Source organism: Dermacentor albipictus, chromosome 4, assembly GCF_038994185.2.
Source record: "Dermacentor albipictus isolate Rhodes 1998 colony chromosome 4, USDA_Dalb.pri_finalv2, whole genome shotgun sequence".
NCBI lineage: Eukaryota > Metazoa > Arthropoda > Arachnida > Ixodida > Ixodidae > Dermacentor > Dermacentor albipictus.
The window spans coordinates 105841612-105854790 of record NC_091824.1 but is presented as its reverse complement, the minus strand read 5'-3'; the positions used below and the strand labels follow the sequence as shown (position 1 = coordinate 105854790).

General features: G+C 50.2%; 1 protein-coding gene across 6 annotated transcripts in view; it reads left to right on the top strand.

Annotated features, from left to right (window-relative positions):
* The window catches only part of LOC135920938 (uncharacterized), an 842780-nt gene that overhangs the window by 797013 nt on the left and 32588 nt on the right, over window positions 1-13179 (top strand). The window lies entirely within an intron of this gene.

Here is a 13179-nt window from a genome sequence, read left to right as displayed (position 1 = left end):
GCCTCCCACAGCTCGTATGTGGGGTCGAGTATTTGTGGGGCTGCCTTTATCTTGGGGCACGCCCATGTGATGTGATATAGGGAGGCGTAGTCGTTACAAAGGGGACGTTTGTACGAATGCCGTGTAGGATGCATTGCTTAAATCGGGGTATGCATTGGTTTGTATTTGTCACCGTGCTACGGTGTCTTTGCGTAAGAGGGTCTCTTGTGCATGTGGGTATTGCCGACTGTTGCGTCTGTGGTGTTATAGTATGACATTGTATTGTAAAGGTACGGGGCTCCATTGATGCGGCCGTATCCCTATCTTGTGGCCCCCGGGAGGCATGATATCGGGCTATAGCGTGCGTACGCTGATTTCCACGGAGGGACTCGTGACCTTGAATCCATACTATTTCAACGTTCAGGAATTGGAAGGCTTGTCAGGAATTGTTGGGCGATGGAATGTATTGTGCCTCTCGCGTACCTATGGCAAGTGGCCTGAGAGTCCGTAATAATTGTCACGTGCTCGTCGGCAAGACTAGTGGTGATGGCGAAGGCGATGTCTGTCGCCTCCGCTTCGAGCGCAGTGGCAGTGCGTACCGCCATCGAGACCACCTCTTGAAGGTTATGGTCGATAACGCTGGCAGTCCTGGCTGCCTTTTGGGTGTACGGCGCGGCATCTGTGTATAGTGCGGTGGGAAAGCTGCCATATCTTGTCTGGAGGGTCTTTGCGCGAGCTTGGTGATGACTGGCATGATGTTCCGGGTGCGTGGTTCTGAGTATGGGGGCTACCTCGATGTACATTCGGATGTTGGGGGCCGGGTAGATCGCTTGTTCGTGGCCTTTGCCATGACGCACTAGGATCCTTCTTCCTGTTGGTGTGAGGGCTAGGCAGTGTAGCATACGGTGACGACGACTCTTTATCTACCATAAATTTGTGCCCCAGAATATATTGTAATTTTCTTTTTTTTAAACTTACCAGAATAACACGCTTCTTTCCCAAATCAAGACTTTCCTAGGAGCTGATATAGATGTTTCTAAATAGTTTGAATTACTCTCCTCTTTGCGTTAATACGGTCACCTCCACCGGCATACGGAAAAAATTTTAAAATTTTAAAATTTTAAAATTTTAAAAAAATACGGAAAAAGAAGACGAAGTAGAAGAAATGTAGAAGTACCTCACATGGAGCTCCGGCTTTTTCCACTCACAGCGACCGTCAGCCTATAGATTTCCTGGAAGTAACCATCGCCACTACTGCGGGAAGTCATCAGGACCACGAAGAGATCAACATCTCGGCAAGTGCTTCCACATCCATCCATAAAACGCCACATTTCGTGCCCGGTTCGCCGACCGCCGCGTTAACCCTAACGCCGGTTCGGCAGCCCGGCATCTCTACCAACTCATCAGGCAACTATGGAAATAGAAGTGAAGGGGACTGAAATCGCCCCGGAAGAACTAAACGAGGCAGGATGGCTCGCCGCCCATAAGACCCTACAGCGAAGCAAAGCAAGCCTTAACGAGTCCAAAGCCATACCGCGTACAAGAACTAATTCGGTAGCGCAGACGCCGTCGTCCCGTCCGCGTCGGCAAGTGCCGAAGCCCCCACCGCTGCCGGAAGAGGACTTCAAAGTGGTTCTCCGACCGCGTGACGGATTCAATACAGCCGGCTGGAGCTCCGCGCTCATCACCGACAACATCATGAGAACGGCCGCTCTGGAAGCGGCAGCGCAACTAGAAGACACGATCCGAATCAACACCAGCCAAAATATCATTATTGTCAGCACACCAAGAGAAGACAACGCCGTCAAGTACAGCCAAATCAAGGAGCTCAAATTACAAGAGAAGAGATTCAGCATGACTACTTACATTACGGCGCCTGAAAACTCGGCCAAAGGAATCATCCATGGGATTCCGGACTACGACACACAAGAAGACATTATTAGAAGTTTGGCGCGTAATACCCCCCGGGTCCTGCACGCCAGGCGCATGGGCAAGACGTCCTCAGTTATCATCGTTTTTCAAGGTGAAGAAGTACCACACTACGTCAACTACCGAAATACTACGTACCGGTGCCTTCTGTACAAGAAGAAGATCGAAGTGTGCGGAATCTGCCGAAAAGTCGGCCACCGGGACGATGTGTGCCCCACCCCGAACGAAAAATGTTGTATCCGGTGCGGCAAGCAAAACCCGCCAACGGACCATGACTGCGAACTAGTGTGCGCTATCTGCAACGGCAACCATCTCTCAGGCTCAAAGCAATGCAGGAAACGTTTCCAAATCCCCTACATCATCCGACAACGACAGTGGCAGAAACTATCGGTGGAAGAACAGAACATCCCTAACGAGCGCAGGCAAAGTAGATCGCGAGAACGCCGATCGACGCAGAACAGCCAAGAAACCAGTGCAAGCTTTTTTCCCGGAGGATCGAGCAGCAGGAGCCGATCTCGGTCTTACCCGAGACTAAGCTCAACTCCAAGTGCCACCGACTCCGACGGGACGTCGCGGAACCGGTCGAGTTCCGGGAGACGAACGACCCCGACTAACAGCGGTCCACAGGTGAGCTGGGCTAACACGGTCTCTTCTCCCAATGCTCAGTATCCTAAGATGCAGGCTCTCGAGGCAGAACTCCAACAAATGAGGCAGTTAATAGAACAACAGAGAACCGAAATCACTAAGCAGCGTGCAGAAATCACCCGATTACAACAAAAACAACAGGAGCGCAGTCAGACGCCGCGCCCTACCCCACCAACTAATCCCTCACTCAACACCACAGCACCACCACATAAACGTAAGGCAGAAGATCATACAGACAACTCTTCAGACATATCACCAAGTTTCGAGAAACTAGAACATATGATTACTGAACTTGCCAACCAGATGCTTCAGCAACATCAGGAGAATGGTGCCCACTTGCAACAAATAAGCGCACGTCTAGACGCTCTGGAAACCAGAAGCACCAACCTAGAGTCTCGGGTAGCCGCGACCGAAGCCAAAGTACTTCGCTGGGAGTCGAGATTTACATCCACGGCCTCCGGCTCCCTTAAGGGCGTGGCATCCAAACCCTATGACCGTCCACCCCTATCCGAAATCTCTAAACCGATCGCTGAACCCCCTCCACCTCAAAATGGCTCACACTCCTAACTACAAGATCTGGCAGTGGAACTGCCGTGGGTTTCGCCGCAAACGGGGAAACCTTCAGCAGTTCCTTCGGGGTAAGGCGGCCCCTGATATCATTGCCCTTCAGGAGACGGGAGGCCACGCAAAATTGGCAGGGTACAAATCCTATAATGCTTCTGGGTCGGATTCCACCACCGCTATTCTAGTTCACAGAAATCTAACAGTCATTAAACATGATATTGAAGAAGTCGACATAGACCACGTCTTTATTGAACTCATTCCTAAACGTAAGGAGGATGAAAGCATATTCATTCTTAATGTCTATAGTAGCCCAAAGTGCCGACGTCACAAGTTCGGAACTCTATTCAGGAAGGTTCTCAGAATCTCCCAACAAAAGGCCATATTATTATTAGGTGACTTTAACGCTCCCCACACTGCATGGGGATACCGCACAGAGGTAGTCAAAGGTCGTAATCTTTGGCTAGAAGCCCAAGAACAGGGACTGACTCTGATCACAGACCCCCAGACACCCACCCGTATCGGGAATAGTGTCAGCGTTGACACCACTCCCGACCTAACTTTCATCAAAAACATATGCAACTATGATTGGACTAATACCGGGGAAAGCCTCGGTAGCGATCATTATATCATAGAAATCCACATTCAGGCGGGTCTACCCCGCAAGAAAGGCAAACGAGTTTCGCTCACGGAATGGGACCGCTTCCGCCAGATTCGGGAGGCAACCGCCACCGAGCATATAAACGATCTCGAGGCCTGGATCGGGGATCTCAGAGATTGCGTGAAACGCGCCACGAGGGAAATCCCTGAAGACGATGGTCTGGTCGAGGTGGATAGCCGCCTCCTACACTTGTGGGAAGCCAAAAATAGCATGCAAACCCGCTGGAAAAAGAATAAACTAAATCGTACACTCCGCTTGCGCATCGCGCAAATTAACATAGAAATCGAGGAATACGCTAACCAATTAACCAAAAACCAATGGGAAAAGGTATGCGACAGCATGCAGGGACAACTCGGTCTAGCCAAAACGTGGAATCTCCTCCGATACCTTATGGACCCGGATAGGAGTAAATCCGAGCAGAGGAAATGCCTCAATAAGATCACTCACCAATACCAGGGCACGAACGACGAGCTCCTCACAGAGCTCAAAACCCGGTACATAGGCACAAATGCACAAATCCCCCAGAAGCCATACACTGGTCCGGAGAATCTTAACCTAGACGCACCCATCCTAGAGGCTGAAGTACGAGCCGTCTTGCTGAAACTCCGAACTAAATCTGCACCAGGCCCCGATGGAATAACAAATAAGACCCTCCGAAATCTAGACGACGTATCTATCACTGCCCTAACAGAGTACTTCAACCGCTGTTGGGAAACAGGTTCTATCCCCTCGCAGTGGAAGCATGCACAAATAATATTCATACCTAAACATGGTAAGCGACTACAGCTCGAGAACTTGCGCCCCATCTCTCTGACCTCATGCGTAGGAAAACTCATGGAGCACGTTATACTTAACCGCCTCCACAATTTTGCGGAGGACAACAACTTATTCCCGAACTCCATAATTGGCTTTCGTCCAAAACTTTCCACGCAAGACATCATGCTTCAGCTTAAACATCAAGTTCTGGACCACATACCCAAGAATGGTAGCCGGGCTGTCCTGGGCCTTGATCTTATAAAGGCCTTTGACAACGTAGCGCATCAGGCTATACTAGAGAATCTGCAGCACCTAGGTGTGGGCCAGAAGACATACAACTACATCAAAGACTTCCTCAACCACCGCACAGCGGAACTAAGAATAGGAGAACTACAATCGGACAAGATCCCTCTTGGAAGTCGTGGCACCCCGCAGGGATCAGTTTTATCCCCGTTCCTCTTTAATTTAGCGATGATCAGATTACCGGAACAACTTAATCAGATTCCAGGTCTACACCACAGTCTGTATGCAGACGACATTACCCTGTGGGTGGTTAAAGGTAGCGATGGAGATGTAGAAACCACGCTGCAACAAGCTGTAGACACGGTCGAAAAGTACGTTACCGACAAAGGCCTCGCCTGCTCCCCGCAAAAATCAGAACTCTTCCTACTCAGAGCCCCTACAAACCGCAAATCCGACACTGCGCCATCCCCGGAAATCACTGTGCGAGCCGGAGGAGGCGCGATCCCGGTGGTGACCACCATCCGTGTACTAGGCCTCTTCATGCAAGCTCACGGGCGCAACGGCAACACAATTCACAAACTGGAAGCATGCGTTCAGCAAACGATGCGACTCATTTCAAGAATTGCCAACCGACACTCTGGCATGAAAGAAGCCAACCTCATAAGGTTGGTACAAGCCTTCGTTCTCAGCCGCATCACCTACATCACCCCGTACCTCTGCCTCAAAGCGGCTGAGAGAGAGAAAATAGAGGGGATTATCCGGAGAGCCTATAAACAGGCTCTTGGGCTACCTATAAGAACGGCCAACGCTAAATTGCTAGCCCTAGGTGTGCACAACACCCTCGATGAACTAGTAGAAGCGCACCTTATATCTCAATACGAAAGGCTAGCTCAGAGTGCCGCCGGGCGAAACATCCTCCAGAATCTCGGCATCAACTACGAGTCGATGCAAAGCATTAAAGTAGACATTTCTCACGATCAGAGGCGCCATCTCAAAATTAATCCACTCCCTAAAAACATGCACCCCGAATTCCACAAGGAAAGGAGGGCCGAGCGGTCCAAAGCCCTACATCAGAAATTCCACGCCTTCAAAGACGTAGTCTATGTCGACGCAGCAGAATACATAGAACGCAACTGTATGTCCCTTGCAGTGGTGGACTCCTCAGGTCAAATACGCGCTGGTGGTTCAATTCGCACCAGAAGCTCCGAAACAGCGGAAGAGGCGGCTATCGCTCTGGCAATAGCCTCCACACATTGTCATTACATTATTAGCGATTCCAGAGCAGCAGTACGCAATTTTGCGAAAGGTCGGGTCTCGGCTCCCGTAAAACACATAATAGACACAAACCAACACCCACGACCAATCCACATCATTTGGGCACCAGCACACTCCTCCCTACCCGGCAACGATGCCGCCCACACCACCGCTCGAGGACTCGCCAACCGAGCACCCGGACGGCTCACGCTAGGATCAGGGAGGGATCGCATGGTCAGTTACCAGGAAATAACTCAGCACTACAGGTTAGCCAGGACAGTGTACCCGTCAGCACACAAATCGCTTAACAAGCGACAAGAAGTAGCTTGGAGACGACTTCAGACGAACACCTACCCCAACCCCGTAGCCTATCACTATTACTACCCGGACCAATACCCTAATACATGTAAGCATTGTCAGCAAAAAGCGGATCTATTCCATATTATGTGGTCGTGCCCAGCCGAAAATCATACAAATCACGAAATAAGTAATACTGAGCAGTGGGAGGCCGTGTTGCTCAGCTCCGACCCTGACCTGCAGGCCAAGGTCATCGAGAGAGCTGAAGAAGCCGCCCGGGCCCAGGGGCTCGTGGCTGCCTAACAACAAGGTCATCCGTCAATACCTTGTTTTCAAATAAAGTCTTTACTCACTCACTCACTCATGCCATGAAAAATATTTAATTAAAATAGAGCAGAACACCCATAACTTATATCTCAAAACTTTGAAGAAAAGTATTCGCAATAAAATTGACTTCTACGGGATATTATTTGTGGCACGTGAAACTGTTCCTCATTTCTGATACGGACACTGTGAGAACTTAGCACATTATAGGAACCGTCCGGGAGGTGGGTGGGTGGAAGCGAGTTATTCATGACCACGGTACCGGTGACCACACTGTAAAAAATACTTTCAATAGCTAACTTGCTTACCTGTAGGCGCGCCATGTTGAGAGGCTGAAGTGACACGTAATTTATGAGCTTCGATGCAACCTGACGCATCATCTGCTTTCGGCAGATCTCTGATTCAGTCATTCCAATCGTCGTTCACCAAAGAAAGTGGTGTCGACATTGAGGCCAAAGTCTACGAGTAAGCCAGTTGGACCATTTTGCATTCGTTGTCCATTTCTTTCGTTTTCTTTCTTTTTTTGTTCGTTCTTCAATTCTGCTTCTTTGTTCACTGCCTGTTGATGCGCTCTCGCACAAAAGCACTCAAATTTTCAAAAATATTGTGCCGTCCTTCTTTCATGGGCAGTCTAGCACAATCCACTCTAACTACACAGCAGTAGTTGAAATGGCTCTCTCTCTCTCTCTCTCTCTCTGTTTGTGTGTATGTGTGTGCGTGTGCGTGCGCGTGTGTGCGTAAGCGTGTGTGAGCGAGTGGGTGGGAGTGAATTATTACTTTGTCATAAGCTTTCTATATGACACCTTATGGACACATTATACAGGAACGCAAAGCGTCGACACATCGCTCCCCATATAGTTTCTTTATTTTCAGAACAGATTTCATTCAGCATGGCGCATACAAAGGGTCTTGGCGAAACAGACACGGCATTGCGCTGATTAGCAACAGATTTGTTTTTATTTGGAGTCATACAGTATGCACTTATGGCCGAGGACACAAAAAACACAACGCTACCTATTAACGAGAGGAAAGGGGGTTAACCGAGCGGCCCAATTTTTATTAATCATATCATGAAAAACCAACAAACAAAGACGCCAAGGACAACATAGAGGAAATTACCTCTACTTACTAATTCAATTAAACAAGGATAAATTACTGGCAATGAAAATGGTGAAAAAACAACTTGCCGCAGGTGGGTAACGATCCCATGACCTTCGCATTACGCGTGCGATGCTTCCGTGTGCGAGCATCGCAAGCGCACGCGTCTTTTGTTTGTTGGCTTCTCATGAAACGCTACCTATGAGTGACTCGGCCTGAATCAGAGCATTGTTCTGTCTGTTTCACCCTACCCGTCGTCTTCACTGCTTCGCCATGTTGGAAGTGTCTTTTGATACAGAGCTGTTCTTTCTAGCTCCGGTTTATTTCTGTGAAAACCTAAGTTCATCCGCTGGTCCTCGCTCCCTGCTCGGTCGTAATGGAAGTGGACGACCCCGTACGTCTGCCGGCGACGGCGGCGTCAGCGGCGGCCGCCTCCAGGAAGCGGATCGGTCAGCAGAGCGACAGCGACAGCGAGGACACCCATGTCTACTCTCTCAGCAGTGAGGACACTTCCGATGACGACTTCCAGCTTGTGCAGAGCCGCAGAGCGAAGAGAAGGAACACCAGGACGTCCTCATCGTCAAGCACGCAAACAGTGAGACAGACGCAGAGGCCGGACGCCAATACCATCATATTCGTGCCCCTGCTTCCCAACGTCAACATGAAGCTACTTAACAGGCAATCTGTGTCGATGTCACTGGAAGCCCTGGTGCCAAATGAAATATCGGACATTCGAGTGAACACCCGAAAAAATCTTCTGGCGGTTGATGTCCAGCATGCGGCTGCTTTGACCACTCTACGCAGCGTAACGGACCTCGATGGCATTCAGGTGCGCTCTTACATCCCTCTGGGATCTGACGTAGTCACTGGCGTTATCTACGACGTAGACGTCGCCATCCTTAACAACGACTTGCCAATTCTTATCAAGCCAGCCAATGATGAGGTCATCGTTGATGTTAAGCGGCTAGGCAGTTCACGCTGCGTGAAAATAGCATTCAAGGGCAAATATATACCCTCGCATGTTAAGGTGGGCCACTTCAGACATGCAGTGCGGCCTTTCATTGCGAAACCTCTTCAGTGCCGCAAATGCATGAAACTGGGACACGTGAGCAGCGTCTGCGAAAATCAGGCAGCATGCCCCCGCTGCGGTGAGCCCCACGGTGCAGATAAATGTGGCGCGACTGTAGTGAAGTGTGCAAACTGCGGAGGATCACATGAAGCTTCATCGAAGGCATGCCCACATATTAAGAAGGAAATGGCGATCTTGAAAGAGATGGCGAGAGATCATTCATCTCATCGCGAAGCCGCCGATAAAATCAGGAAGCGACGTTCACGTCGCCGGCGCTCCTCAAGGAAGGCTCCTCAAGGAAGGCGCATGCCACTTCCTACAACACCACCTCCTCTTCCACCACCTAGGCCAGACAATGTGGAAAGGACCGCGAAGAACCAGTCTACTGAGAAGACCACATCTGCCGAATCTTGGCCGGCTCTACCGAAACGACAACATTCACCTACAGAAACACAGCAAACTTTCGCTGGACAACTCCCGGCGTCTACTGCCGGCGATTTGTGCGACCAAGACAGGCAAGTGGCTGATATGCTGCAATCGCTAATTAATACAATGCGCATTATACTGAACAAGCTGCAAACACCAGCAGCTCGAAGCGCTCTGCAAATACTGGATGCACTAAATCCAGTGCTTGCTAGCATCGTTTAAGCATCATGGCTCGACCAACAGTCCCCTTCCGCACTGAACTCAAAAGTGCGTCGATCTTTCAATGGAATGCCAGGGGTCTAAGGACCCGTATATCAGACTTTCGCCAATTCATTTTTACACATCGCTTCCCCATACTGGTTATTTGCGAACCAAATACGTCAACTCCACTCAGACTGTCCGGTTATGAATCTTTCGTCTCGTCCACATGCGGTGCGAGCACGAAGGTGATCATCTACATCCGCACGGACTTAACATACGTCGCTAACGCGATAGAGCCTCATGACGACAACCAATATGTCTGCCTAAATGTCCAAAAGAATGTGTCATTTACACTAATTGGAGCCTACATATCCCCTGCGGGTCACTTTGACGGCGAACGACTAAAGAAAATATTACTGATGAACAATGGCCCCTGGATTATCACAGGTGACTTCAACGCGCATCACCAGCTATGGGGAAGCACTAAAATTGACTCCAAAGGCAGGCGCCTTGCCTCCTTTGCTGCTGACCATGATTTGTGCTGTGTGAATGACGGCAGCCCTACATTTCTCCGAGGCACGACCTACAGTAGCTGCCTGGACTTAACTTTGGTGTCACGGCGCTTTGCCTCAAGCGTCCAATGGTTTACGGACATACAAACACATGGAAGCGACCATATTCCAACATACATAAAGATTAGAGGAGTTGAGCAACGCTCCTCTACCGTCTTGCGTACAGTTGATTGGTCAAAATTTAAAAAGGATATGGACGACACATGTCGGGAAGGCCTCTCACACACCATCGAAGAAGCAATCGCAGAGGCATTGAAAACATCCATCTGCTCGCTTACAAGGTCAACAAGGCGAACAGACTTGGACATGGAACTTGAGAGGCTGCGTGCGGCACGCCGACAGGCGGAGAGGAGGTATCGGCGCACGAAGTCCGTCTTGGATCTGAGGGCTTCACGACGCATACAAAAGAAAGTCCAGCGTCGCATGGATAAATTGGAAGATAAGCGATGGAAAACATTCTGTCATTCACTTGATCCCAGAAAATCGCTCTCGCACATATGGAGAACGGTTAGGGGTCTTCGCTCATCTCCGCATCAAAGGAAGCCCTTCGCTGCTCTGGCCCTCTACCAACTCCGCTCGGAACTTCAAGTGGCTGAAGAGTTCTGTGCACGGGTTGCTGGGTCCGTGGCCATCATTACTGACGCAGCATTGAATGACATCCCTGAGGCACGTGTACCAGAAATAAACGTGCTATTTTCCCTCGAAGAGCTCGATGCTGCGTTGGCGACCTGCAGGCGTTCTTCGTCACCAGGACCTGATGGCATCACGTATGCTGCCCTATGCCACCTTGGACATGACGCACGTGATGAGCTGCTCAAATACTACAATGAGTCTTGGCAGAATGGCGCCGTTCCTAAAGAATGGAAATCGAGCCGCTTGATCCCCATTCTGAAACCTGGAAAGTCTCCGCTTGAGATCTCATCCTATCGTCCGATTGCGCTTTCGAGCTGCGTCGGCAAAGTGATGGAAAGAATGATTCTTGCTCGATTGGAATGGTACCTAGAACGATTCAACATCTATCCGGACGCCATGACAGGCTTTCGTCGAGGTCGCACGTCCATCGACAACGTCATTGACATCATAACATGGGTCCAAAATCAAAAAAGCCTCAAGCGCCTTTCTGCGGCACTTTTTCTGGATATAAAAGGAGCATACGACAACGTCGCCCATGAGGCCATACTAAACTCACTAGAGGCTGTTGGAGTTGGTGGCCGGATGTATCAATGGATTCGGGACTATTTGACTGAGCGGCGTTTTTTCTTACAGACCGAAGACGGCCCAACTTCAGACCATTACATCTGCCGTGGTGTGCCGCAGGGTGGAGTGTTGAGCCCTATTTTGTTCAACCTCGTCCTGGTAGGACTAGCGGATTACCTACCGCAGACAGTACATGTCTCAATATACGCCGACGACATTTGCATCTGGGCCTCTGCGGTGACTCGCCCTCAGCTAAGAGCCAGGCTTCAGCGGGCGGCAACCATGACGGCTTCTTACCTCCGAGAACAAGGCCTCAGTGTGTCTACGGAAAAGTGCGCATTACTTGGTTTTACGCGGAAACAAATGTCATCGTATCCTGTTACCATCGATGGTCAAGCTGTATCCTATGTTAAGACGCATCGCTTTCTGGGCGTCATCATTGACCGCAACCTCTCGTGGAGCCCTCACTGCGTCTATCTGAAGAAGAAGCTCGTCGCCATTGCTCAGGTCTTCAAATTTCTATGCGGGAAAAACTGGGGTACACCAGTCCATTCTATGTTGCAACTGTACAGGGTTTTGTTTCTCGGACTCCTACGTTACAGCCTACCAGTATTGTCAAGTGCACGCAAGACGAACTTTCGCGCCTTGGAGAGCATACAAGGTCAAGCCCTACGCACGTGTTTAGGGCTGCCTCAGTGCACTTCAACCGCAGCAACAATCGCCATCGCAGGAGACCATACAATCCAGACTCATGTAGCTGTCGACTCTCTCAGAGCGCACATTCGCCATCTGTCAAGGATCCCCGACCATCATTTGGCCTCCCTACCAGCAGATAGACCTCAAGCGACCTTTTCACGAGTGATTAGCGCTCATCAAGAGTACATACCGGTATCTTTTACACCGGCGGCGAAGCCTTCCTCTCCCCTGTGGTGCCTGCGACCACCTCAAGTGAATTTTGCTATTCCTGGCCTTACAAAAAAGTCCAATCATCCATCGCCGGCTCTGAAGCAACTTACGCTCCTATTATTGCACCAGACGTATGATGACCGCATACATATATATACTGATGGTTCGACCTCACCTACCAGCTCAACTGCCGCATTCGTCGTTCCAGCCAAGAACGTTACAGCTAAATTCAAATTGTCGCACACGACTACATCTACATCGGCAGAACTTGCAGCTCTCCATGCCGCTATGATGTACATCACCGAAGAGCCAACAGAGAAATGGGTCGTATTTTGTGACTCTAAGGCAGCCCTTCACAGCATCAAGTCCGCATTACGTCCCAGAACGTACGAGCAAATGACATCTGAAATCAGGGAACTGCACCATCATGCTCTGGAAAGAGGACACCACATTATATTTCAGTGGATCCCTGCTCACTGTGGCATCGTCGGCAACAACCTAGCTGACAAGGCTGCCCGGTGTGCCCACGAGGATACCAAGACGCGTCCAACACCTTTGGCGAGGTCGGACGCTGCCAGAGAACTTCGCCGACTTGCGCGCAAGAAGTCCCAAGATCTCTGGATTTCAAGTGGCTTCAATTGCAGATTACGTAAACTGGACCCCACGCTACGGCTACAACCGCCATCTAGCCTTTCCCGCGGCGAAGCAACCTTGTTGTGTCGCTTGTGGCTGGGAGTGGCGTTTACGAACGCATATTCCTACCGTATGGGAATGGCCGAGAGCCCGATGTGCGACTCCTGTGGGTGCGACGAGACCATCGAGCACCTATTGTGTACCTGCCCTCGCTACGATGTCCAACGCCTCTCTCTGCGGGCAACTTTACGCAGACTGGACTCGAGACCTTTCACCGAGTCAAAGATACTCGGACCGTGGCCACACCCGTCGCTGGCTCGAAAAGCGATTCGTGCACTAGTGCAGTACTTGAAGTGCACGGGCTTAACAGACCGTTTATAGTGTCCTTGTGTTTGGTGTCCCTCCCACACAAACTCAGTGTTTACTCT